The 23,232-nt window shown below is 40.1% G+C and overlaps 1 long non-coding RNA gene across 2 annotated transcripts in view; it reads right to left on the bottom strand.

Moving 5' to 3' along the window:
• Window positions 1–2,198: 2,198 nt before the first annotated feature.
• Window positions 2,199–23,232, bottom strand: part of LOC135314929 (uncharacterized) — a 129,319-nt gene continuing 108,285 nt past the window's right edge. For both annotated transcript variants that reach the window (XR_010374349.1, XR_010374350.1), the window contains 2 exons: window positions 11,819–11,919; window positions 2,199–2,313 (listed from right to left, as the gene is read on the bottom strand). This is a non-coding gene — a long non-coding RNA (uncharacterized LOC135314929). The remainder of the gene's footprint in view (window positions 2,314–11,818; window positions 11,920–23,232) is intronic.

The raw sequence follows: 23,232 nt of genomic DNA, 5'->3' as shown, positions 1-23,232 counted from the left end.
GCTCTTGCCACGTGTTCTTCTTGCTAGACACACAAAGGATTTATGAGGTCTTTCTGGCATGTTTCACGAAGACTACATTCACTTTAAAATAAAATAAAGATGTTTAAATAAAAAGTTAGTTTGTCCTGTATTTAAAAAGGCAGAATCTATCATATATTTTATAATTAAACTATGTTAAAAATTCCCTAAGCATTTTTGCAATGTTTAATTGCCACTATTTTTACAGTGCATTTTTCCTTTGTAGAAGGAGAATCCCTAGTACTCTGGTTCTTAGAAGATGATAAACATTGTCAAGAACAGATGTCAGAAATGCTGAAGACCTCCAAAGTCTAACATAGCTTTTTCAAAGACAATTTCCAATCTGTTTTTTAAAATTATTTATTAGGATCTGCATCAAACTTCCTGGCATTCACATGGAATGGGGAGTTTGTAAGTTTAAGTGTTGAAGGTCAGGTTGGATGGGGCTTTGAACAACCAGATTTAGTGAAAGATGTCCTTGCCCACTGCAGGGGAGTTGGACTAGATGATCTCCAAAGATCCCTTCCATTCTATGATTCTGTGATTCTATGATTCTATTCCAAACCATTCTATGATTCTATGAAGCATGGAAAAGGACAAAAAAAAAAAACCAAACACACCTTTCCACCTTTTGCTGTCTGGGATCAAATACTTCAGGACCAGGCATTATAAATTACCAGTTTGAAACTCAGTATGTAAGGAAAAGGAAAGAAACCTCTTCCAGGTAAGATTTATTATTTTATCCCTTTAAATGATTGATATTTGAAGCAAGCACGTCAAAGATTTGGAAAGTGAAGACTCTCCCAAGTAAGCAACTCCCTTTGCAAAAGCAAAGACCTAAAGAAATGTAATGAATCTTCTTTATCACCAATCCAGACTTCCACGCTTATGCTACCTACCAGCCTATACATGGAATATGAGATATCAATAGCAGTTTCCACATGAGGCTGCAGGGCCAAATCCAGCGACATCAAAGATAGGGCACATTTTATAACTGAAGTAAACAGATTAATTCTAAGGGAAAAAAATAGGCAGTTGTGCAAATGTCACACTATTAACTATTGTTTCAGCGGAGTGGTTGGGGGGTCCAAGCGATGCTTTGGCAAAGCCCGTGTGTGGAGGGCTAGCTGCCAAGAGCAGCTGTGCAGTGACAAGTCTGGAATGTCCTCTGAGTAAGGCTGGCTGCAAATCTCCGAGGACTCTGAGTGTGGGAGGTTCCTGAATAGCTTGAGAAATATGAAAGCCCCATTCAATAATTAAAAAAAAAAAAATCATTAAACTTAGTCATATAAGAAGGAAACAGAAAAATAAACTTCTAACAATGTTGCTGTTTATTCACCCTAGAAAAACAAATTTTGTGTGTGTTCAGTATACTTCCTGCAAGGTTCACTTCTTACGACGGGTAGCTTTGTGAGGGTGGGGTTAAACAGCGTATCAAAATTTAGTAAGTTAAATTGCGTTCAGGATTCTGAACTGTCTATAACAAAATACAGCCTCATATTCCTACACAGCATAATATAGTATTCCAGCTTCCTTACTGGCTGGAATTGGAGCTTTCCATATATTTTACAAGTGTTACTGTGCTGCATGAACTCCTAATGCTGCGCTCTCAGCTCAATACAAGGGGTCACTGATTGAGTAATGAGGTTAATCACTGTAACATTGGCATAATCCTACTTCTCAGATATATAAAAACAACTTCTGTACCAATGTCCTGCTTTGCTATTTTGAAATCTAGTAAGAGAACATGCATTCCAGCCCAAAGTTATCTTCAGAAAAAACATTCACATATCACAAAAGCCTTTTGAAGAGAAGCGACGCAGAATCATGGAGAATATATTTACCTAGACTCTTGTACCAACTCCTATTTTTAACTGCATCATATAAATTTAATTTAAAATAGAAATGAGGCAGCAATGGGGAGGCCCTGAACAGAAATTATTAATGTCACCATGGAAAGAAATGATTCTGGGAACTAGAAAGTTTCTGAAAATCCCAGAAAGTGAATGGACAAAAGTCCATGAGCTGCTGTTACAACATACTACGGTTTAGATACGTGTGTTTTAGTTACATATAACAAAACATCTCTCCAGCCAGATAATGCTGTGAAAGCTGATACATCTCAGTGTAACTGTACAGCAGATCTGTTGAACTAGCAAGAAAATATATTTGCTTGCTTTACCGTATTCCCATGGGCTTTGTAGGCAAGAACCTCTCATAAGTCCTTCCATACGCAAAGATACGTGCGGCACAGGGCATTAACCTGGGGCTTCACAGAGGTACAACGATGCAACTCTAAGGAACAAAACAAAAGTGCTGTTAATGAAAGAGGAACTAATCCGAGCTGTGGTAATCTTCAAACACAGACCAGAAGTAGTCAGGAACAAAGACCCTCATTTAGAAACTGAAGTTCAGCTGACTAAGTTTGAAATCACTAGGTACAAGTATTTAGTGCAGAATGATCTTCCTCCGGTAGATTTCAATGAATTGTTCCACAAAATTGATTTTTAATAGATTCAATTATAGGGCATTCCGCCTACAGTCGATAGAGTGATTTAAGAATTTTTTTTCTATAAAGTTGTGTTCCTGTATGTGGTACAAGACTCGATGCATCGATTTAGGGCATTTGCACATGCATCAGCTGACGTGCGATCTGTTGAAGCCAGCTTGTTTGTAACCAGCCTGAGGACGGACACCCACGTCACCACACAGCGGCCACCAGTCAAGGCTATCAGTGCTCTGTGGGGAGCCGTTCTCTCCCAACTGCAGACTGACAGTAACTAAAAAGGTGTGAGATGTGGCTTCTTTCTTAAAACTGCAACACTGATTATTTGCACGTTTTTTGACTCAGATGTGTTTGTACATATAAGGCTACAGGAGTGTAAAGTTCATTGTTTCCCTGGAGAGAATTGCAGTATTTCTGCTTGTCTCCCCCTCCTATATTCAACACTCGGCTTGGAAGCAGATTAGGGGCTTTCTGTGCTATAACACAGCCATCTGTAGGATGAAGCAAAAGTGTGTATGAATGATGTAGCTGTGGGAACAGCAGCTCGAGAATATATGTCATAAATTGACCTGAACATGGAGAAACAAGAATTGAATTAATGTCAGTTAAATCATTCACTAATAATTCATTCTGCACTGCCTATTGGAGGGTGATAAATGAAAGGTTATCCTGAAATTGTAAAAAACCCATATATTACTGGAAATTAATAATCCCTTTGACACAGGATACTTATAAGGAGCGATAAGAATATCCTGTTAGAAGTATATATATTGAAAATATCAAAAAAACCCCTTTTCTGTGTATTCCAAGCATGATCATTATTTTCTGAAGGCGTTCAGACTATTAATGTTTGCAACATAGCCACATCTTAAAATCTTAAATGCAAGAAAATTCCAAGTTATAATATTAAATGTCATTTAATATCTAGTATCATCCTTGTTTATTCTTTCTAGCATCAGGGAGCTCTACAGGACCTGTTTCTAATGGGTAAAGAAACACATTATATTCAGGATGTTGGTCTTCCAAAATATTGTATACAACCTCATCAGCATTGCCAGTTTTTTGGCACTGACATCTTCATGCAGGTGTTCCATGTGGGAAGTATGTGGTCATAGTTTCAGCTTTGCAGAGAGGACTAATTGACTTTCACACAGGATTTTGATATTTCGAAATCTGGGATGGTTCCAGTTTGGAACAAAAGCCAAACATTTCATAATTATCTGTGAAAGCAATAAAGCTTCAGTGTGGGAGCAGGTCATCCCCTAGGCTTCCCCAAAGCATTGGTCCTGTGAGCACTACGATCTCTTGAGCCAGAGCAGAAAGGGGGATTGCCCTGGAAGGCTGCTCCTGATGGACCTGCTCCGGAGCTGCACCTTTCAGCTGCCGGCCCCCGGCCCCAGAGCAGCTCCCTGGCTGCTGGCTTCTGAGGGAACAAGGGGAAAATGCCAGTGTCTCAGCAAAACATTTCAATCTGTCTGAACTGGCAAATTCCTACCAGAAAAAATGTTTTGTCAGAACTTTTCCAGTCTGTTCCATTTGTAATTAAAGGCTAGTGTCTTACTGTAAAGGAGACCACTGTGCTGTGTGCAGCGTGCTCCCGGGTAACAGCAACCATGCCGTCATTTCGGTATTAAAAAAGTGTGTGTGTGTGGGGGGGGGTTGTTCTGGCCCTCTCCATCCCAGCTTCAAACCATATAAAGTACCAAGCAAATTTCCTCTTGCTTTAGAATTCCTTCCCATAAATTAAATGAATGCTAAAATTGCTTATAACCTCTTCCACACTGGCAGAGGATTCTAAGAAGAAACTGCATCAGAAATAGTACTGGTCTGCAGCAGGAACAGTAATGAGAATGGCCTGGGCCACAGCAGGCAGGCAGCAGCTGAATCCTGGTCATGGGATTACTTTGCATAACATATGACAGAAATTTCTCTCTTGTGGTAGTGAAGGAGAACTGTTTCAATGCACCAAAAATAATTAAATACGACTTTCGTGAAACTAAGTCTCACATCTTTACAAACTCTTTATGCCAGTTTATCTTTATTGCTATTTAAGAGTGATGGTTTTGAACATTTGAATGCAGTTTTCCTCCTTGTGAACTAGAAAGCTGGCATGGCCCAGCAGGATGCAGACTGAAAACACGCAAGCCAGACTTGGCCTTTAGAGCCATGCAGTTCCTTCCATGTTTTATTTAACCTTTTGTTTCATTGCTGTTGATAAATTGCATAGAGAAAGAACAATAGACTACGAAGTACACAGATCTTTGGGATACCCAGCAAAATTCCTCGTGGACTGCCTAATGGAATCCTTTTCTTTTTTGTTTTCTGTTAAAAAGTGAAAAATACTGAGACGAAAGTTTTTACAATAGACAATTAGATTTTTGATCAAATAAATAGGACAGTGAAAAGTGTCTCCTTCTCTTGAAATCTTTTGTCTTTTTCCAGAAGCACAGTTTTTATTTTTGGTTTGGGGACTTTTTTTTCCCCTGAATGGAATGTTACATGTATTAATTAAAAAAAATATATATGCTTTTTTAGTGTCTAGCCCTTATCCAAGCTAATGTATGGTGTTTGTAATATATGATGTATATAAGATGTGTAAGATGTATATTGGGAGGAAAACAACCAGTCACAAAACAGGGAGCACCAGAAGACACTCTACATCGAAGGCACAATCCTTCTCAGAGTGGGATGGTGCAGGACCTGCTCTCCTGAAATGTACATTGCACTAATTTGTTGTCTACCACAACAGGTTACAGAATCATCCCTTGCTGAGTTGGCCAATACATATAAGGTCACAATGAAAACATATTTCTGCTTGTTTTTCAGGCTTCTCAGTGTGGGACATTGGTCAGAGTTGCAAGAGACTGAAATAGACTAACAAAAATAGTGCCCCATTAGCTTGCAATTGCTCACATATGCTTGATCAGAACCTACTTGGCCATGGTCAGAACTCAGTGTTCCTCACGCACACGTACATATTTGTCCCCCTAGGCCACACTTGACTCTTTCTAAATGCAGCGATAGAGGAGGGGGGGGTGAGGAGGGAACAGCATCCCACACGAAAACCAAGCTGAGAGCAGTGTAGTCAGAGCTCTTTGCCAGAGTAATGTCAACAGACAGACAGAGCAGGCTGTGGCCTGCAAGTAACAACCTAGATTCGATAGGGTTGCACTACTGAAGTTGTACCAAAGACAAAGATTTACCAGCTTAGACATCTTTCTTCCAGGTACCCACATAACAGCAGATTTATTTCATTTTTGTGGGCAAATATTGTGTGATCCCTCCCATTCTTTTCCAGTGAAGAATATCGATCTGTCCTATCCACTACTTTTCACATAGCAGCTGTGTCCTCTAACCAAAGAAGGTAGGAGGACACTCCCCTGTAGGACTGTGACTAAGCCTGTCAACCCCCCATGGAGCTGTGTGCAAGATATTAAGAGAAAAAATGGTATAAGACTTTGGAGAAGGCTCTGAGCACTTTCCATGGAGTTCACTCACCTCCTAAGCAAACCCTTATTATGTGCCTGAGATGGAGTGCTGTGTCCAGTTTTGGGCCCCCCAGTCCAAGAAGGGCAGGGAACTGCTGGAGCAAGGCCAGCGCAGAGCTGCCAAGGGGATCAGGGGCTGGAGCATCTCCCTGGTGAGGAAAGGTTGAGAGACCTGGGCTTGTTCAGCCTGGAGAAGAGAAGGCTGAGGGGGATCTCATCAATGCCTATAAATATCTAAAGGGTGGGTGTCAGGACAATGGGACTAGACTCTTTTCATCAGTGCCCAACGCCAGGCCAAGGGGCCACGGGCACAAGCTGGAACACGGGAAGCTCCCCCTGAACATGAGGACAAACCCCTTCCCTGTGCGGGTGCCAGAGCAGGGGCACAGGCTGCCCAGAGAGGCTGTGGGGTCCCTTCCCTGGAGACATTCACCCCCCGCCTGGACGCGGCCCTGTGCCCCTGCTCTGGGGGTGCCTGCTCCAGCAGAGGCGTTGGACAAGATGATCTCCAGAGGTCCCTTCCAACCCCTGCCAGTCTGTGATTCTGTGATTCTGTGATACAGATAATACGGCTAGCAACAATTTGGCTCCTCTTCTAGGTCATGTCAAACTACCTCACAAAGCACTGAGGTCTCTCTAGAGGTGGCTGAAGTGGTGATGGTGTGAGTTCGGACTTTGGTGGAAGAATAGTAAATCCCACTCTCTGCCATTCACCCAAACTGGTAGTTTCACTGCTTTGCTACACCTTTCATATCCAGTCATCCTTTAGATTCTTTATGACTTTATAGTTCTTTTATGTGCTCACCTCGCTGTTTTTCACTAACTTATCTGTTAGCTGCTGTAGCCTGAAGAGTGGCAATCACCATAGGACTAGTGGTTGTGTCCAACACAGGATCATTACAGGAATAACACTATGCTGTAGAAGTTCACAGTAAAGAACCGCTGAGGTGGTTTTGTGAAAGGCTTTTTGCATCCCAGTGCAGCCCCGATGAAGCTGAAAGATAAGTGAGGTTCCCCGCCTTACAGTAAAATACACTGGAGTAATTGCTAGCTTCTGCACATGAGGTACTATCTCATGGGACTCCAGACCAGCAGGGACAATGGAGCTCAGGGATGACAGAAGTGAGTAAAAGCAGTCCTCTCTATTAGATGAGAGATGTTTAACTGTGAATCCCATTATTTAGACAAGATGCTTTCTTCCACAGAAGTTAACAGAAGTGCAAATACATCGCCTCTGTGTCCTGAGATCATCAGAGCTCAAATGCGATTGATGTAAGTCCTAACAGGAGCTAGCTGAAAAAAGCTTATTCCTATGAAGTGCTTGACTTACTGCATTGTTTTCCCAGAAAAGGAACGGTGTCAAGGGAGAGGTATGGTAGAAAGTGTGCTAGGTACAATGTCTAAGTGCTGGTGAAAAGATAAGACAGAGGTAGTCTCCTTTGGCCCATCCTGTTTAATGTCAGTGACAATAGAAATGTAATAAAGATTATGTCAGACTAACATGAGAGCAAGTTTGCTCACAGAACTGTGACAGCATGCACAGGGAATCTAGAGCAACAGTGAGTCATGCTGTTGAAAGAAAGCATTGATGGGAGGATTGAAGAAAAGGAAACTTTCTATACAATTTCTTAGCAATGTAGAGTGGGAGGAAAAAGGCACCCCACCCCCCCGCACCCCCCCACCCCCAGATGACGAACTAATGCAGACACTAAAATGGAAAAGTAAGTTTATTTACTGAAACCTGTCAAGCTGAATTCCAGCTTGGCATATCTCTCCCCTCCAGCCGCCCTATACATAGGAGAAGAGCGCTTATCCTGTGATATATAGCTGGGGGGTGGGGGGAGAAAAATACAAAAAAACATGGAATAGGGAGATACAGTACCACATATTTAAACCATTTTGGATTTGTTCCATGAAAAAGATTTTTGGCTTCATGCTCTGAGGCTAAAGCAATGACATTGTCCCCATCTTCCAAAACAAAACAAAAAAATTGAGGACAGTTATGTGAACGTGTGCAGCTTTACAATAACTGCACTTCCATTGAATCAGGATCTTGCTACTTAGCATATTGGTGTTTTTCAGGCTATCCAGAAAATTAATGTTTAGAAGAATATATACGATTGATTCTGGCAAATAATGCAAACAGAGAGAGAGACACACAGGTTTACACACAAGCACTGATAGGCCTCTTTGCCAGGATGGCTGCCAACTGTGCAGATCCAATTATTTATCACGCTGCCCAAACTTGCTTTCTTGTTCAGCCTTCTTTGCCCATCTGAACTCCTGTTTCTTACCTTCTTCTAAAATTAAAAGGTCACTGGGACCAGAACTTGCATCTTTTTTGAGGGGGGTCTAGCAGGGTGAATGTCCACAGAAGGTTACGGCTCGTAGATGCAGTAAAAACATCAGCAAGCAGACCATGAGTTGACACTAAAGCACACATATTCTGACAAGATTTCTTCAATTTTTAAAGGCTATTTAAAACAAAACCAAGCAAAATACTACTCTTCCAATGCTATAAATGACCATACATTTCTTATGGTGCCACACATTTTCCAGAAATATGACAAACCTATTGCATACTTATTAGCCATCCTTCACGCTCTGGGGGATAAATCACACCTACCTAGAATGTCTGTGGCTTCTAGATAGAAAAAATGTGACTGAAATATGAACATAGTAATACGTGTAAATATCACAAATACACTTTTGATTGTATATTAGAGGATGCCTTTATAAAGCTTGTATATTATTTTCTCCAGTTCAATTGTTTATAGCTTCTGGTTTTCAAAATTATGTAAGGAACATCAGGGTGTTAGCCAAAACACTGGAGGTAAGGGCTTCACTGTGTGCACCACATCATTAGTATATTTTAGATGACTTTTTAATTGAGATTTTTCTTCCTAATGGGCATAAGCACTGTTACATTAGGTAACAGCAAGGATTCCCTGACAGGAAATTGCACCAGTGATGAACAACTCTGATAAGAGATTCCTACGAAAGTGATAGAAATCACATTAATGTGATCATTAATGTGAACACATGAACACTGAAAAAAAATGCAGCTGGCCTTAGAAATTTTTTTATACGACATGCTAATCTACTGGTAAAAAAAAAAAGCATTCAGTAGGAGTCCAAGTCACTAAAGGCTTGCTATTTAAGCAAGTGCTGCTCCTTAAACATTTGCTGAACGCGCAGATCCTGAATCCGAGTGTAATCCTCTAGTGTTTCTCCTTTAAATCAAGTCAATCATTCTCTCTTTATCTAGAAAATAAAAATTATTGTGGATTGGACAATTTCCTAAGAGTTTCAGGGATAACAAGAATCCAGATAAACCAACAAGGCAAAGACAAGTGTTTTCTGATTTGTATGGAAATCGAGCACCTGCAGCTTAATGCTGTCTGACATACAAAGATGTTCTGATAGGATCTTTTATTTTATTTGGCTTGTTGGCTGTGATCAATCTAAAATGACTGAATAGCAGCTCTGTTCCTGTTCTAGCAATCCTTTCATGCTTTTTGAAAGGTTGGCATTTTAAAGGTCACGGATGAATAGGTTAATGAATACCTTTATTAAAAAAAAATTGTGTTTGTTTAAAGACCTGTGCAGCTCTGGAAATCTCAATCAGAACAGTACTCCTGCTCCTCTCTCCTGCAGGCCAAACAACTTTTTTTTCTGGTTTATTTTTTATCTTCTGTGGGTAAAATTACTTTTTTCTTTTTCACCAAGCCTTGGATATTGCAACAAAAACTGCACTAGTGACTTTTTCTTATTCTTTTTTGATCTAGATTCTCACATGAAAAGAGCATGCTGTACTTATCAAAAAGATTAGGTTAGGCAAAGCCAAGTATCAAGTATTGTAACATTCTCGTCTAAATTAATTCTCCCTCTTCATCTTGTTTTTTTACATCTGTTGAAATACGGTTTCTATTACGGTTTTGGAAGATTTCCATTTACTGTAAGTTTCAGACAGTATTGATGAGGTCACTCTTTACTTTGAATAGCTCTTTGATAGGAAAAAAGAGAGCACAATGGAATGTTCAAGAAGAATGGATTGCAATACATTATTAAATTAATCATATGAGAGTTGTATAGAGACGAAACCTCTCTATAGCCTTAGGGCATAGCCCTGGGGGACAGCTGTCCCACAACTCCACATGGCAGTGGGTTCTCACGTAATTGCAACAAGTGATGTTGCTTACTGATAGATAGCAGCCACGGGAATTCTGCCTACCAAAGCCGCTGCGTACAGCTGTATAAACCAGATAAGCAGACTGGAGAACAATAGGGTAAGGTGTGCTACCCCCCCCACACCTTTCCGTAGAATAGCTCTGCAGCTAACACTTCGGCAGCAGAAGACACACTCTCATATTAAGTGGAAGTGGCTGAAACACGCATGACCTGATAGTCCCCCGAGAGCAGACTTGGATTACAGCCAAAAGCCTTATCTAGGTGTAAGTTATGATTCAAGCTGAGGCTTCAGCCAGCTTGCGGTTATGTGCTGTTATTGGAGAGGCCATCACACTGTTTCTGTGTGCCCAGCCTCATCTTTTAACCTTCCTCACTGGGAGCCCTGCAGCAGCTATACTGCTGTGCTGGGTCAGATAAGCTCACTGATTTGTCTAAAAAGTGACTCTTTTTTGAAGTTTTAGTTTAGCATAGGTCATTTATTTATTAATGTGAACTGTACTTGAGAACATCAATTGCATGTAAGCAGAGCCCCAGTGTCGTCATCTAGTAACTATATCCCATGTAGTCAATGGAAACATCTGAAGTTGGAAGTACTGCTGTACCGTATTCCTCTGCTAAAGGATTTTCATGCAGCAAGCATATTTCATACAGCTTCTAATTAATTCACACACTGTGAGGTGCACAGTGAAGGTCCCCTGTCTTCCAGGGCTTATAACTGCTTTATTTGAAGAAGCACCTTTTCACTTTTGAGACAGCCTGGCAGCTAGCTGATGAAATGGCCATACTTGACACTCAAGCTATCATGAACAAAAACCTCTTTTCTTCATAAGAATAGAAATTTGGCTTAAGCGAGTTAGCGAGAAACCTACAACGCACTGGCTTTTGAATTATGTGTAAATGGTTAGATTATTAAAAACAAACAAACAAACAAACAATTAAATCTATTTTCTTTGTATAGTATATTCTTAATATATACTAAGGCAGTTCCAGGAACATGGGTTTGGTTTGTTAAAAGATACTTTACAGAAAATAATTGCTTAATTTGTTTCTTTTTCTTGCCAGAATATTTAATGTTTAACATAGACCGCACTTGTTAAATACTTTAAATGAACATTGTCTCTAACACTTCTTTCAAAATGCTGTGTAAAAATATCCTGTTAACCTTTGTCTTTTAAGTTCCAAAGTATTTCCATCAATATGTAACGCATGCATATATACTTACACCACAGAAATTGTTTTAGTGGTAAGTTTCACGCACTCTTCAGGATAGCCTGTGAAGGATTTGGCAATCCTTCATAAAAAATAATTATCTTCCTTCATAACAGCAGTGATTTCCGTTTTTGTTTGTGGCAGATTACAAATGGCTCTTTACTTCTAAATGATTAAGTTTAGACCCCTGCACGGTGAAAACCAGGTATACTTTGGTATACCAGGTATACCAAATTAACTTTGGTATTTAATATAAATCATCAGTAATCTAAATATAGATACACACTGTTAAAGTGTAGCCAAGAAGAGTATATTTAGAGGCATACATTGAAGAAGGAGCATAAAAAGGACAAGGATATTTAACACAAAACAAGGCCATGAAGAAGCTCCATCTGTAAAACCGTACCTTTTCTGGGAGACCACAGATCCTTAGGGATGTGCAGATTCTTGAAGTGGTTTGAAAGGAAGGGTGATGGACCAGCTGGCGTATACACAAGCACACCTGCACTGGAAAGAGTTTTAGAGGAAGTGGGATTGTTTTCATAATTTAAAAATTTTTAAGATATACATTTAAAGGATAGGGAACTTCCAAGGAAAAATGTTTTATTCCCTTCAAATGATATTATTAAATCCTGAATATGTGCTTGTGTATGTACTAATATACACTCAGAGGTATATACAGTTATGCGTGCCTAGATGTAGAAGGAAATATGATCTTAAGCCTGAAGATGCATCACAAACATTTTTAGAATAGTGAACTAGATGAGAAAAATTATAAAAGGGAATGCATTTCAGATGAGACAAATTCAGTTTTAAATCTTTTGTAAGTAATCAATACCTGTAGCAGAGGTAAAGGAGCACATAGATTTCTTCAAGAACCCATTCTGATTAATTTTAATAAATGCATGAAATCTAGCTGATTTTTGCGACTAAGCTCCTCTGCGATAGTCATTGGAGAGGAAGAAAACTGGCATGCTTAAACATAAATTTGGCTGCGTTAGTAGGAAATCTACCGTAGTCATAAATGGAAAGTATTCAGACTAAAATGTCAGTAGTAGAATATGACAGAAGTCAGTGTTAGAGGTCCAGATTTGAAATATTTACACAAATATAATGTAGAGAGAGATGTGGAAAGCAAAGACTTCCAAGTTTGCAGATAGCACTTAATTAGCAAGTACTGCAAATAATGAAGGAATGTATGGTCAGAAAACAGACACTGAAATGGAGAAGTTTGAGCTGTCAGGTGAGAGAAGCTCTAATTACAAGGCAGTTTGCAAAAGGTGACATGCAGAACATTTTTAATTTTAGACTTTTCCGAAAGACTTAGTCTTTAAAAGTTCTAGTAATAAGTAAATACATAGTTGTTGCTGTTGTTTATTTTACTGTTGGGGTTTTATTCAGAGACGTCAGACTTCTAGCTGTCATGGAACTGCAGTCATTCCACTGTCCTTTGCAGGCGCTTTAGCCTAGGTATACCAAAACACTCCGGCTTCTATGGGGATTTTGACAAAACAGAGCCCCAAATCACCACGCGACTATGCCACAAAATAAATATCCACCAGTTAAGTTCCCCATGGTGCCTGATGGTCTGTGTTGCATGCTCAGCACAGCCTCCACCTGGGCAGTAAGTCGACAGGTAGCTGCTCTCTAAGTCTTGCACACCATGCTGAGGCTCAACCAGAACCAAGGAGGCAGAGGGATGTTCCCATTCCCTCGTCAACAGCTCAGTCCCCAGGTCAGCTACGTTCAACGCTCAACCAAGATAGGTGGAGAAACAGGTTCTTTACTTGTTCAAGGATATTTCTAAATCATAGAAATGCTGACCATTCCAACCTCCTTGTCACAGCAGCCCTAGCTCAGGTTGGCTGTGGCTTTGTTTAGTCAAATCTTGAAAATCTCCAGGGATGGAGATTGCCTCCTCTCCTCTGGGTACCTGTACTGCGCTACTAGCTTGGCTAAAAAGTTTCTCCTTCTAGTCAGTCTGAGCCTCTCAGGCTGCAGTTTGTGCCAACTTCCTCTTTTTTATGCTGGCTACCACTATTGAGAAAAGTTTGACATTTTTCCTAACTCCCCTTCATGTAGTTGTACGCTGCATTTAGATCCCTTTCACTAAGGAGCTAAGGAGCCCTTGCTTAGCTAAGCAGGTCTTCTGCTGAAATTCCCCATCTTCCTGCGCAACAGGGTAGGTTGTTCCTGAGCTCTGAAAGAGTTTTCTTTAAAAACCAGCCAGTTCTCTTGGGCACCTTTTCCCCTCATGGAACCATTTTGCCTAGCAATTCCCTGAATAAGCCAAATTCTGCTCTCCTAGTCTGCTGCTTCCCTTCCCAGGCTTCATCCAGATCCTGGACTCAGTCACGTCATAGTTGCTGCTGCCTGAGCTGCCCTCTCTGACTACATTTGTCACCAGTTCTTCCCTCTTTCAAGCAGCAGGAAAAGTGGGGTTACATCACTACACCAGTTTGTCCCTCTAGAATTTGCACTGGGAAATTATGGATCAAAATAGTCTCCCTAATGTTAATGTTGTTTTGTCTGCCTCTTTATCAAACATGGATAAATTTGGGTCAATATTTAATGAAAACTGTAATATGCCACTGTAAGCAATATATCATTGAAGGTGACTGTCATGCTTAAAAGCTTATTCACCTGAAATGTAAACCTTAAGCTGTGGGGTCTTTTTCCCAGGGACTTCACTTTGAAGTTCTAATATTTCAATAAAAGGGACTGTACATACGATTAAAAAGTTCGCATTTTGTTTATGACTTAAAACTGGACTGAGTCAACCTCTGCATATGTCAAAGCTTTCTTGAACATGGCCTATAACTACATCACTATCTCTTTCTTCCTCCAGAAAAAGTAACCTTTTCTCTGGGAGGGGTATGAGAAGGAAGTTTCTGGAGGAACTGGATTGACTCCAAAGGATACTATTTTCTTGCTTCTTTATGAAGACAGGCAAATTCTCCCAGAGAAACCAGACTCCTGTTCAAAATTCAAAGTAGGACTAAGAGTCAATGTCATGTAGTAGTCATAGCCCAGAAGCTGAGAAACAGAATTAAAACCCACTTTCACTCTGGGTACATTATTAACCATTTGCAGACCAGTTAATATCCCTGGTACTTTAAAAGAGTGAGAATACCATAGAAGTATCTCTGCCATGCAGCATCCTATTGCTTTGAAGTCCTGTGCATCTCACAGGCATTACAGGGCGTTCCCCAGCCTCGGAGTGCATTTTGCATTTTGCATTCACACATTTTTGATTATCATCAAACAGACAAATGACAAATTAGTAACAGGCAACATCCAAAGATAACACAGCTCCTTGCTGTGTTATTCCAACTTTATTTCACTAAGCCCCACTGATTCTGCGAACATGGTAATGCAGCAGTAGACTGAACTGTAGCGTGGACTAAGCAAAGGAAAAACCCAGCATGTGGCAAGTTAACAAACAGAGTTCTGAGGTCAGCTGGTAGCTCTGGTTACATCTGTGCTGTCATCCTAGCCTAAACTTTGAACTTACACTTGAGCCCAAATCTCTTAATCATCAGATCTGCCTGCAAGTTAGCTTTTACTTTCTCTCCAGCTGAGAAAGCCAACTGGCTTTCCAGCTAGGGAAATTTAGGCACTACTTTACATCTGTTCTGGCAGCAGAGATAATATGATTCCAGAAAATTTTGTTAGTGAATTTATGACCAACTTTGAGCAGGTCTACAGAAGTTGATACAGGTGATACAGACCTGTTGTGACCAGGCTTTAAAAATACTGAATTTTCCAAGACTTTAGCCATGATTGAGTATGTGACCAAAAATATCATCCACACCTTTTACTTATTACTGTCTATTTCCAAAGACGAGTGTCTTGTCAAGGCTTGAAAACATTCTGCCATGCACATGGGCCCTAGTGTTCTTCTACATCATTTCCCGACACAGCGTTTCTGCTTTGAAGTGTGCCACAAATATCATCCTCCAATGGATAATGGCTGCCCTCGCAGAAACAGTAAACAAAACCTAACAAATATCTGGACAGAAATTACTCGCCGAACAAATTATCACAGGTTCACATGCAATGCAAAACCTCAATCTTTTAAGTTGATGCTGAGCTCTCACATCCAGACCATGTCTAAGTTTCTTTCCATGTGCTAAGATAACACCAAGATAATGCCTCCTACATCCGCACACCTGCAACTTTCACCCAGACTCTTTCAGCCTGGTAAGTTTGTCATCTTTCTCTCGGGACCTGAAAATACAGTGGTTTCCCTGCTACCGTCTATGTTACCTGTATCACCCATCTCCTTGGATCCCTCTGCAGTTCCTCCCTTCTACATCACATTAAACTGCAGGACTCCTCATTCAGTCCTGGTTGTTAACTCTGCTCATGATTGAATGCTGCTATGTTGCCAAAGAAGCACATGTGTGATTTTTCTCAAGGTTCCCCCTTGCACTTGCAAGTGTCTCACATGATTTACCTCCAGGCTTCTTCTAGGGCTCTTCTGGGTAACCATACTCAGAGGAAAGTTTGGCAACGCTTGGCTACTTGTGTGCTTCGCCCCTTGCTTTTGCTGTTGATCTATAGTTCACATTCCACTCCCCTTTCAACAGTTTTGTAGTTTTATGAGTCACAGATTCAAAACTCTTTGAGGTATATGTTTTCTTCTTTTGTTTCATGCTTAGGTAGTATCCAGGATGATACTTTCATGACTAGGCCTTCATATATAAAGAACCATGTGTAGCAAGGAGTTCATTTGTGTAAGCAGAGCATTTGTGACTATTTGTTCTGGACTAATGCATCAGTACAGAAATTGCATAGTGATATTTGGATTTCCCAGAGATGCAGGAAACTGTAATTCACACAAGTCTGAGGATGCAGCCTGTCCTTCAGAATCAGGCTGGCTGCTTGCACAAATGTAGAGGGAGTTAGTTGTGAAAATGCACTTCTTTTTTCAGGAAGAAAATGGTCATTCAGGCTGTCAGTCTGCAGTGGTACTGGGAGTCTTAACTTTAGGCCAGCATGTCACGTGGTGGACACAAACACATCCTGCCCGAGGAACCTACTTCCCGTGGAGAGCGGTGCACTGCCGCTCCACTCAGCACCACATGCTCCATCGTTTTCCAGGCAAGCTAAGATGCTGAATAGATGCGCAGATGACAAGCAGCCGGGCGAACCAAGACCAGCAAAGGAATATACAAAATGAACTTCCATCCAGTACTCTTGGCAGCAGCCTGTTTGAGATTTGCAAGAGTTGTTGTTAATTCCCACCCTGGAAAATGTCACTACTTCTACAAATCCAAAGAGATGATTTTGCTGGCTGGGCACCTAAGGGTCAAGCCCCTGCCTCCAAGAGATTTAATCAGTCCTACCAAATGGAACTGCTTCATCTGGTCACACCGAGGAAGGCGTCTCCTGGGCAAACCCAGCTGGAGAAGCAGAGCTAGGGATGCCTTCCAACCCTTAGCAGCACTTCAGGCATGTGCCCTGGGAAAGACCTGCACGTACTGGCTCAAAAGGAGCTGTGGTGCACTCCAGTCCGCTCCCCAGGCTGGAGTGTGGAGAGGCAGGACCCATAGCACGCAGGGCCTGCCCAGGCTGCCCAGTCCCAGATAATCCTTTGGATCAGTGGGTTTTGTCCTGTTAGGGGATTCCTTCAGTGGCTTGGGTTGGTTTATGGATGGGTGAAACATCCCTTTTTTTTTTTTCCCCCTCTTTCATTTTTACCTGAGTATGGAACTAGGAACATTTCAAAACACTTGAAAATGCTCCAGGGCATGAAAATGAATCCCAACTAGATCTGATTAAAAGCACTTAGTTGGAAAAAAAGAATAAATTTTACCCTAGAAATTAAGTGAATTTCTATATCTTGATCAATCCTAGGGAAAAATACGAAACACTTCCAGTCTTCTGATTTACATTAATAACTGGCAGCAGATACCCGCCGTCCCTTGCTTCATAATGCTTGAATGAATACTTCTAATCTAAAAATGTGCCCTTGGCTTTTACTTACAGATCAAGAAAATGAATAAAAAACAATGCTGTGTTACTCTATGTTTTTTAATGACAGTTAAAAACAATCTGAAATTCACAAAATGTTCACGTCTGAGCAATGAATCCAATAAAAGAGAAAGTGGGTCAAACTGAAGCCATCTAAGGCTCATCCTGAAGTTAATCAGGGTGGATAATATTTTCCTTAGTAATAGTAACTATTTTCCTGTTGATGGAACAATATTATTTTTGTTTGTATGTTTGATTATTGGTTGAAATTATTTAGACTGATGCAAGCTCCAAAAACGACAGTTTTGCACATGAGTTCAGACTGCTAAACAGAAAAAGAAAACCAGAAAGAGGATGAGGGATCAATAGCACAGTCCTGGAGTCCTATGATCAGTAGAAATTTCCTTGAAAACAAATGGTTGTTTTGAGGGTCCTTGCCCTAAGGCATGGATAAGATGAGGCTGTTTTTAAAAAGCTCTCCGGCAGCTGCCAGCAGAACAAAATGCCTATTGGTCTTAGACTGTCAGTAATGTGGTGTTTTTAACAAGACAGAAGAGCGCATTATTAGAAAAGAGTTTGTTGAACAAAGTGCTTACACCTTTTTACCTGAGGGGCTGTCAGTTTATGATACTGCCTATATCACTGCTTGGCTTTCACAAATAAACTTATATTCGCAGCTCTGATTGCTCTGATTTGATTATAATTAAGCATTTGCACTTTTTTCTAGCAATGGTTAACTAAGACCTTACCTGGGTATGGAGGCAATTAATGAAAACTACTGCTATGGTATGGACCAATACAAAATTGAAATAAATTAAAATGTTAAATATGCCTTAAACAAATCCCAAAGAACCAAGAATCTGAACATTTGTCATTCTCAGCGTGTAATTTAATCCTACTTTTCAGGTGTCTGTACTGGATAGATAGTTTGAGAATAAAATTACTCAAGATACAACTGCAAAACAGTATTCTGTAATGTAGCCCAGAGTAACAAAATATTTTGCTCTTCTGTTTTATTTTATTGTTGTCTCCTATGCAATGAAACTACTAATTATGAATATCAGTTAACACAGGGAGTCTATTTCTGTCATAGAAGTATCTGTGAAAGGATGAAACACTGTTAAAAATCCGTAAAAAGACAGTTTATGATGATAGTTTTAGAATACAAGCAAAAATTTCAAACTAAACCCTGAAGTCCTTGTATGGAGTGGGCAATCAACAATGTATAAATAATTTTAATAGGAATTTAACAGTACTGTGGAACAAATGACATTTCATGGCCAACAGGGAGGTCATTAAATTTTTCCACCCTGAAAGGTTTCATCTGTATAGATTTTCTACCTTTACTCAACCTTTTATTAATCCTTCCAATCATGTACATTCTTCAACTCCTTTCTACAGACAATACTTTGACCAAGGCCAATTGCTTTTATGGACCAGGTTTTGGATCCAGGCTATGTACCCCAGGATCTTTTTAGCAGACTATATTTATATGCAAGATTACATTATTTTGTAAAAGCAAACCAGATTTTCAAGTTTGGGACACTGTTGTGTAAGTCTCTGCATATCCAAAGATAAAAAAATATATATTCTTACAGATTCAGAGTTAGTTTTATTTAATGTGGCTTTAAAAGTCAAAAAATAAGGACCATAGTCTCAGCTACTCATTTGAACTCAGTGAGGACCACCAGAATGCCTCAGAGGGACCTGCTCTTTAGAGCTGCGTACGTCTCATGCCCGACTGTAGAGAGTGCTAAAAGCATTATCCTAGACTCAATGGATACATCTTGGATAGTTCAAATTAGATGAGATTAATCCCATCATAGCAGTCCAACATCCACTGTTCAAAATACCCACTGTTAAAACAGCCCCAGATTCCTGCTTTATAAACTGCAGCATCTTTGCAGCAGAACAGGATACATACAGATCTGTTATTGTCCAAAAATCAGCCACAGTTAAAACCATGGGCCACACAACTTTATTTTTATCTGACCAGTACGAAAGTAGATGGGGAAATTCCAAGCATAAACTTTCATGTTTATTTCTGCTTTCAAGCATACTGTATCTGCATTTTTTCAAAAAGTACGGTTAGCATAAAGGTAGCACGGTTTTAAGCTATCCCATTATTTTTGCTAAGTAGACCCGCGGGTCGGTCACACCAGAAATTTGTTTACTAAGCATCGTTAACAGTTAAATGTTTTTGAAAGCTCATATGCTATGAAATTTATATTACACTGTGTGATGCTTTACATTCCGCTGCAAACATTCTCGTTAAACACAAACCAGAAGCAAATATTAGTGAAAGATTTTTAAGTCGCGCAAAGGCATCTCCATATATAGAGCATACGACTGATATGATCAGCTTCTCAGAGACAGGGCTTATGTCTGTTAAACAGCTTTTCCTCAGATGTTATTTTATGACACCTTAGAACCGTGTTCTCCCCTTCTTTATATAGTTTATATTTGTGCGACTGTGTGGAAGACAATAGTTGAACTACTGCTGCTGAAACAAGCAGCTCTTTCTGTCTCTGTTGCCCTCTTTGCCTTCCTGACAATCTGATCAGGTCAAACATTTAACCTCACAGTTCAGAGATCAGCTAAGGCTTGCCCTCATTTGACCCATGTGAACAATAATAAGACCCCATTTCCAATAGGCTTTGCCATAACCAACCCGGCTACAATGGCAATTAACTTGGCAAGGTTTAAAGCCACTTTGAAAATTGTTCAGTGTCTGAGGAATGTTAATAGCAGAACAGCTGTTTTCAAGAATCTCACACTTTGTATTTCTTGTGTTAAGAATTTTACTAATTCCTCCCTCATTGTTTGTTCTCATATGACACAAGATATAAACAGATCTACTGACCTCAAAAATGTGTTTTCTTGCAAAGGGAGCAATTAAGAAAAACAGTATTTAGTTAAAATGCCTAAAAATGTTTTGGTTTGTTTTCTGCATAAGGGTCTAATTTGGTTTCTTGAGTTTCTACTAACACATGCTTTGAGCAGGGGCTTGGACCAGATGACCTCCAAGATTCATTCTAACCTAAGTGTCTTCAGTTGTTGAAGTAAAAGTCGGTTTAGACCCTTTTCTGCTCAGTACAGCACAGGCTGTGAAGGAACCAATTCCAGCTGCTGAACTGCACTAGCCCTGACTTAGTGCCTCAGTTGAGTTCTAACCTGCTGCACACAGGGCTGCTTTATATAAATCAGAAGGAAACCCTACCAGTTTTCCAGTGAGTTACAAAGTTCGGATTTCCAAATCTAGAAGGTCATGAGAGCCTAACACCTGGAAACCACAGCATTCATTTACACTGCACACTAAAATACAGCATTAAAAATATAAAAACGGTTCCAGTAATAAGCATTCACACATTAGTAAGTTGTCAAGATTGTATTCATAATGCAGCACTGCTGAGTATGTGCATTTTGACAATATTTAGTTACAGGACTGCACAGTACTATTTCCACAGGACTCCTGCCTTCAAGTTCTCTTCATGGTCCTTTGGCATTCAACCCCCAGTTCAAAAAATTAGACTTTCCAGGGACTCAGTACCAGCCCAGGTTCCCCACAGACCTATTTTCCTATATCCCAATTCCTGTGATCTCCATTTCCCTCCTTATAGACAGATGCTTCAAGTCTCAGTATTGCCCACCAAGCTCCTTGTCTTAACACACTACTCCTGCTATCACCTCTGGCCGCCTTCGCAGTGAAAACAGAAAGCTTTGTGCTTTGCTCTGCTTGAGCAAGGAGACTGGGAATGGTGATATTGAGGTCTCGCTGCGGGCACTTTTGGTACCAGTCCCTGTCTTGGTCTACTGCAAAAAAAAGCCCAGCTCAGTACAAGCTGATACCTTGATCACTACACATAGGAGTCCTTCAGAGCTGTGACGCCAGAAGTCTAGCTTTCCTCTGCTCAGCATTTGCAAACTGTTTGGTTTTGTTTTTTTTTTTTTTGTTTTGGTTTTTTAATTGTGTTTTCTCTTGAAAGATTCTTAATTTATTCAAGATGCAGTTCCACGTCAACAACAAAGAGCACGGGCTGGACACCTCAGTCACCTGGACACCTGCCAAATTTTATGTTTCTGTTTCAAATCATTAAAATTTCACACAAAAGAGGTCATCAGAATTTTTTGATATGGACAGAATGATGCGTTTTCCCCTAATTTTGTTCTTGGAAATAGTCATTTTGACTGAATTTTTCCAGAAAGATTCAGCCTGAGGCAGATACCCAGTATACAAAAATTCAGGCCAAATAGTTAAAGTTTGGCAAAGTTATAAGCAAGAGAAAAATGATTTGTAATGGAACTTCTGGGCAATTTTAATAGATGGTGCCACCAATCCAATCTACAACACATACAAAAGGTACTTAAAATTTTATGACTTTTCTGGAAATCACTAAGTTTTTTTTTCATCTTCCAGAAATAGCTTAGTACAAATTTTCTGGGTTTGCTGTCTTCATGAGAACTCCAAGTGACTGCTGCTGAACACAACTAGATATATCGTTGGAAGTGTGAGTTTCATCAAGGAAGGACAAGGATGTCTTACAAGAATGAGCAGGTGAGGGACTGGGCATGCGCAAATACACATATTCACAAGATGGCCCACATCCTTTGCACTGTGACAAACATTTCTAGAAGAAGAAATTACTTTTGATGCAATTCAGAAGCAGGAAAGTTTTTAAAATTGCTGCCAGAAACAGCTGGACTAGAGGTAGCACTGAACATTTTTTGCATTCATATGAAGATGGAAGTGTGAAGTTTCATACTACTTCAAGATATTAGTAAAAATAGCATTTTAAGATTATCAGCATCAGTTCTGAAATTACAAGTTTTAGGCAGGCATACTTGCATACGTACATACGCTCACTAAACAGAACCTTTTACTCATGTATCATTTTGCACTGTAAATTCAAGAATACTTTTTTATAAGATCACTCTCATCTCTTCAAAAAGCAGAGTTTATTCAGGCCTAATGTAACCCTTTTTCCTTATGATGTTGTTGAAATGGAATTTACTTGATTAACTTGTTACATTAGTGCTTAATTTAGTATGAGCAGTAGTCCTTGTACCTATTCTCAGCGCTTGTCAGCAAACTGGTTGGTTAATTGCTTTCAGAGACTTTCAGATATCTTGCAATATAAAGTCAATGTAGCAAGCCTAACCTGAATAATTTTTAAGCCCTGAAAAAGGAAATCCATGGTTTATGACCAAAGGTAATGGTCACATAGTGATTATGCCACTTGTGAACTTCTACTTCGATCGGGAAGAGCAAGCTTTACTGATGAGATTGTTTTCTCACCCTGTCCAGAAACTTCTTGTCTTCTCTGCCATGGCATCAGGTCCACTGATGCCACAATTCCCTACCCAACAGCAACTGAACTGAGACACTCGGTTTGGTTTGCACAGGTCAGGTGGCCCTGAGACAAGGCAAGCCTTCACTTCCTGAGCCTGTGCAGAGTCAGAGTGGCTGAATTTATTCAGTGTGTTCCTGAAGCTAGGCAGTCAAAAATAAAAAGTTATTTTTTGCATTATTTTCTACACTTAAAAATAGTTAAAATTATAAAGTGGCTAAAGTTTACCAGAATCTACAGAGAAGAAGTACAAGTGTTTCAAAACATTAGTTGTTAAATAACAGAATGAAATAGGCGGCAGAAGCCACCCTCTGGTCATAGTTTTGTACTGTTTCCAAAATTGTGAATAACTAAAACACCACAGTTTCCATTCTCACATCTCCTGTCCTGTTGTAGAACATCTTTAACCTGTTCTCTCCTCATGCCACCCAGCTGGAAAATGTTCTCGTGGCCTCAAGAGACAGAGCAAAGCTTGAGGCGTGCGCAGCAGCAG

Source organism: Phalacrocorax carbo, chromosome 9, assembly GCF_963921805.1.
Source record: "Phalacrocorax carbo chromosome 9, bPhaCar2.1, whole genome shotgun sequence".
Classification (NCBI taxonomy): Eukaryota; Metazoa; Chordata; class Aves; order Suliformes; family Phalacrocoracidae; genus Phalacrocorax; species Phalacrocorax carbo.
The sequence above is the reverse complement of the archived record's forward strand: the minus strand, read 5'-3'. Positions and strand labels throughout refer to the sequence as shown.